The sequence below is a fragment of the Mustela nivalis genome (assembly GCF_964662115.1).
Source record: "Mustela nivalis genome assembly, chromosome: 9".
In the NCBI taxonomy this organism is placed as follows: Eukaryota; Metazoa; Chordata; class Mammalia; order Carnivora; family Mustelidae; genus Mustela; species Mustela nivalis.
Window position 1 is genome coordinate 66,633,219 of NC_139028.1, and position 5,836 is coordinate 66,639,054.

The window sequence follows — 5,836 nt, forward strand, 5'->3', positions numbered from 1 at the left end:
CTAAAACCTAAATCAGATTCTTCACTAATTCTCCCTGCTTCCTGAGAGAGAGGACCTTTACCAAGCCGGGACTGTTTAACAAACAGTTTTAACAAGTGTGTCGTTTTCAGGTTAGATTTATGGAGAGGGGATATTTATGTATTTTTAACTAGTGTTTATTAAAACTATGGACTCGGCAATATTTCTGGACAGGACAAATATATGGAATGAGGAGAACGAGAGCCATGGAAAGGAATACAGTTAATAATGGAAGTCATGGTATTAACAATATAAAGGGAGTCAAACAAAGCAACAAAGGGAGGGTATTTTGAGCCAGGAGAAAACAGGATAAAGTGTAACAACAGAAGTGAAATATACATTTAAAAGAGAAAATATATTGACTACAAAGAGTCTTCTAAAAAGTCTATCATGTCTAATTAGAGTGTCATTTAAACTTCTTCCAGAAAAATAAACTTCAGAGTTATGGATGTAAAGGTTTATGAGAGTGGTTTGAAAAATTACTGAATTTGACTTTTAAAATAAGGCAAGTCATAGTGATTCATGTCAGGATCATAGTGGCAATTAAAATAAGATAGAGATTGAAAACGACACCTATTATAAAAGTATGTGCTTGAAATTGTAACGTTAAAAAGCCCACCAGAAACAAATGTTATCAGAAAAGAAATAACAATAAATGAATGTAAGATAAAAATACAAGGTTTTAGGAGAAAGCTAATGAAAAAACAAAAAGCTAATTTTTGAAAGAGAACATCATTAGGAAAAGCAGCTGGCAGAAAAGAGATTTCCTTGCTGTGGGAGTAGGGGATGGCAGAGAGAAGGAAGTGAGAATTTGTAATATTGTACCCAACACCTTAGGATCAAGAAAGGAGTTATCATAGAGATGAAGAAAGGTGAAATTAATGAATAGAAATGGCCAGAAATTAGTCAGGAAATTAAGAGCTGCAAAATTTTAATGGGAATCCTTCTATAATGGTGATCTTTCTCCAATATCATTAAGCTTTTCTTTTGGAAAAACAGGATGTATAGATTATAACATGAGATATTCAAGCACAGAGGGGTAGATAATTAAAAAAGCAAGGATATGGTAACAGGTGGCCTCCTGAAGTCAAAGTCCCCACTGTAGGGCTTATTTGCCCAAGACCAAGAAGAGCTCCTAAAGAGTGAGGATTTCATTATTAACGTTGCTTTTATTATTATTATTTTAACTTCTGCCTGTCTGACTGACTAAACTAAAAGTTTTTTGGTAAGGAAACAAGAAAGAGGTGATACATAGCACATCAGTTAAGTTCCACAGTCCTATTAATTTAGAAGTTCAAAGTATAATGGAAGACATTAGGAGAAGAAAAAGCAAAGTGAATTGGGATAAATCAGAAGGGGAGACAAACCATGAAAAACTGTGGACTCTGAGAAACAAACTGAGGGTTTTGGAGGGGAGGGGAGTTGGGGGGATGGGTGAGTCTGGTGATGGGTATTAAGGAGGGTACGTATTGCATGGAGCACTGGCTGTGATGCATAAATAATGAATCTTGGAACACTGAAAAAAATAAAATTAAATTTAAAAAAAAGCTCAAACTATAGTCAATGAGGTATCCTTTAACTAATTATGCAAATAAGCCACTAAAATTTACACACACTAGAATAAGCATTTCTTTTTTTCTATACTGAGCGTTTGTATGAATATGTAAGTATGTGTTTGTATCTGTATGAATGCATGACAGAGAGAGAGACAGAGACAGAGAAACTGGGAGACAAAACAGAAGACAAAACCAATATCCAAGTAAGTTATTGAGGGGGCCTATTTCTGCGTTCCTGGTCCCATTTAAATACCTCAGAAAAAAATGAGTATGCCTGACAAAATGCCAGTGAAATCATATTCAGCCTCTGTTTGTATGAATCTAGGTGAGAAGAGAAAACAGAAGACAGACGCTAAACATATACTGCCGCTTTGAACCAGAAGCTCTGAACCAGGGTTCTCTAAGCCAGCATGATCAATCTCAATGGCACAGTCTTCATGCCCTCGGTGCTGACACTGATTGGGATCCCTGGATTGGAGTCTGTGCAGTTCTGGATTGGAATTCCTTTCTGTGCCATGTACATCACTGCTCTATTTGGAAATTCCCTGCTCCTGGTCATCATCAGATCTGAACGCAGCCTCCATGAGCCCATGTATCTCTTCCTGGCAATGCTTGGAGCAACGGACATTGCTCTCAGTACCTGCATCCTACCCAAAATGCTTGGAATATTCTGGTTTCATCTGCCCAAAATATACTTTGATGCTTGTCTCTTTCAGATGTGGCTCATCCATACCTTCCAGTGCATCGAATCAGGAATTCTGCTGGCCATGGCCCTAGATCGCTATGTGGCCATCTGTGATCCCCTGAGACATGCAGCCATCTTTACCCACCAACTTCTCACTCAGATTGGGGTTGGAGTGACGCTCAGAGCAGCCCTCTTTGCAGGTCCGTGTCTCATCCTCATCAAATGTCGGCTGAAACACTACCGGACCACTGTGGTCTCCCATTCATACTGTGAGCACATGGCCATCGTGAAGTTGGCAGCAGAAGACATTCGAATCAACAAGATCTATGGTCTCTTTGTGGCTTTCATTATACTTGGATTAGACATAGTTTTTATCACACTCTCTTATATCGGAATATTTCTGTCTTCGATCTTCCTCAGAGGGAAGCTAGGCTCAAAGCCTTCAATACCTGCATTGCCCATATTTGTGTCTTCCTCGAGTTTTATCTCCTCGGTTTCTTCTCCTTCTTTACACACAGGTTTGGATTCCATATTCCACCCTACATTCATATTCTTCTGTCCAACCTTTATCTGCTTGTCCCTCCTTTGCTCAATCCTATTGTGTATGGGGTAAAGACCAAGCAGATTCGAGATCGAGTGTCCAAGATTTTCTACTCTAAGGATCCATCTTGATTTTTCACTATGTCATTTTATATCAAATAACAGCAACAACCATAAAATAGTGAAAAAAATGTTCTTGGTGGAAGTTTAGGCCTTCTCAAGTTCATTGTGTAAAAGAATATAGTAAAAGAATATAGAATATAGTTATAGTTTTGCATTCAAGACAGTAAAGCTCTGACTCTTATTTTTAAATTTTCACTTGTTTTGGAACAAAGTTAGTTGAAACAGGCAGAGCTCATCATATCTAGTTCACACATGACATAGATGACAAAAATCATGAATAAATTTTTGAAGCTCAATCAGCTCTTTGTCACTAAGACAAATATTTCTTTAATCAAATTAAATGTTAATATTTTGGCCTCTGTTTAAAAACATCAAGTGACATTTTTTTCTTACTATGCAAGAAATTCAATATAATTCTAGTGTATATGAAACTAATTTTGTCATTTATCTACTATCATTTATGATCACACTTCATCATCCCAAAATTCTTTACTAAGTGATCATGAATTAAGCATTAAGTGGAGATTGAGATTTTAAATTTGTGCATCAAAATGTAATCATAGTTTCTTCTTTCCCCACAAAATATTTCACACAGACTATTATAGGGGTATATATATTCGATTTCTTTTTTTTTTTTTTAAAGATTTTATTTATTTATTTGACAGAGAGAGATAACAAGTAGGCAGAGAGGCAGGCAGAGAGAGAGAGGAGGAAGCAGGCTCTCTGCTGAGCAGAGAGCCCCATGCGGGACCCGATCCCAGGACCCCGAGATCATGACCCGAGCTGAAGGCAGCGGCTTAACCCACTGAGCCACCCAGGTGCCCCTATATTCGATTTCTTAACGTAAATTAAATTCTAATAGAAATTTGAATGGAGGATAAATGAAATAAATATGGAATAATTAGCAGTGTGCATACTCACTTATTTTGTTGTAAGACTGTACAAAGAAGTAAAATAATATTTTAAATAGCAAGTTTTATAACTTTATAGATACATCAAATAAAAAATTTAAATGTAAAAGTCAGGTTCAGGCTAATAACAACAACTATGTAGGGAGACTCATAACTATGGCTTAATGATAAAACAATATGGAACATGGGTTTGGACCTTCTCTCTTTCTATCTACTACCTCCTGGTTAGTGTATTTTTATATCGTGTTTTTTCATGTAAACCTGACATTCACATTTTGTGTGGTTGATGAAGTATAGTGTCAGATTCTATGAGGGCAAAAAGTAACAGTTTCATTATATTTATGTGTTTGGACTTTGGAGTAAATTTTTCACATGGAGAACTAGTCATCTGCTGCACACCAAATTGTGTGGGATTTTTACCATCAACATTACACTTCTCTTTAATTGCCAGATGATCAGTAATCTGTATAGTGCCAAAGTCAGGATTTTTCCAATTGGACATTTATTTTCTTCCTTTTAAGACAATATTCTCTTCAAGAGATACATTCAAGAGATACACTCATTGTGGTATATCCTCTCCCTGGAGCCTCTGTCTCTGATTCCTATATTAGCAGAATCTTCCCTCTGTAGAATTTAGTCCAACATTTTTGATATCTTTCTCAGGATGACTTAATTGAGATTTCCTTTTGGGCTCAGTGTTATTCTTTGTAATCCATAGCAGTCTGTGCAGTTCAAACCATACTATATAAAAATGTATCTATCATTTTGGGTATTACACTGGATGTCTAATAACAATATTTATCATGTAGCATCAATTAACCTTTTGTCATATATGTGACAATTAATACTCAATGACTTGGACTGACTTTCATTGATTTCATTGACTTAGTGTGGTATTCACTGCCATAAGGAATTTTGAAGGATTGTTTAGGAGGAGAAACACAGTCATAAAATCTCCTTATGTTAATGTTTAATTTACAAGATGAATCTCCCTAGTTCAGATATCTACTTGGCAGCTATTAATAAAATCTAGAAAAAACTGGTGTAATTTATCTTCATATCTCCAATGCCTACTATGGTGCTGACATGATACATACAAAATAAAATTTTACTGAATAAATGTAATAATAAAATTCCATTCAAAATCTAGTTGCATTCTTATATGAATCCCATAAACTGTTTAATCCATGTTAGAGATGATGGGCATGAAAGCTGAGATTCATAGGAGGCCCGTCCCTCACCTTGGGTGGAAATTACAATATCAAAAAAGAAAAAATTAAAGGGGCACTTGGGTGGCTCAGTCAGTTATGTGTCTCACTCAATCTCAGCTCAGGTCTTGACCTCAGGGTCATGAGTTCAAGCCTGCATGGGGTCCACACTGGACATGGAGCCTACTTAAAAGGAAAAAAAAAAACTATAAAAAATGGTAGAATTAAATCTATAGTTTGGAATTTCTATTGAAAACCTCAGTGAACCTCGGGGTGCCTGGGTGGCTCAGTTACTTAAGCATCTACCTTCTGCTCAGGTTATGATCTCAGGGTCTTGGGATCGAGCCCCACATTGTGCTCCTTGCTCAGTGGGGAGTCTGCTTCTCCCTCTCCCTCTGCCCTTCATCCCCAGCTCATGCTCTCTCTTGCTCTTTCTCAAATGGATAATAAAAATAAAAAGTAAAGAAAACATGAGTGAATCTCAAGGGAGTCAGTATGGGTTGATATATATAGAAAAATAAATGTAGATACAATTTCTGTAATGTGGATGTGGCTGTTTATATGTGCATGAATGTTCTGGTGCATGTGGTTGTATGCTCTAGCACTTTGTCTTTTGAGATGGCCTTTGAGCAGTGATTCATCAAAATCAGTGAGCCTAAAAGATACCTTCATCACAAGGCAGAACACTCAATCTGTTTGTCGAATTCCATTCTAGTGATCTTGAGTCCAGAATATGAACTAATTTTATTTTTTTTAGATTTAAAGCCTTAATGTAATAAACCTTCATTGTGTCTA

The 5,836-nt window shown here is 36.5% G+C and overlaps 1 pseudogene across 1 annotated transcript; it reads left to right on the top strand.

The window, feature by feature from the left end:
- The first annotated feature begins 1,984 nt into the window (after positions 1-1,984).
- On the top strand, positions 1,985-2,931 carry LOC309840150 (olfactory receptor 52A5-like; annotated as a pseudogene). The gene has a single exon. The product of its transcript is annotated as an olfactory receptor 52A5-like (transcript).
- Positions 2,932-5,836: the final 2,905 nt, after the last annotated feature.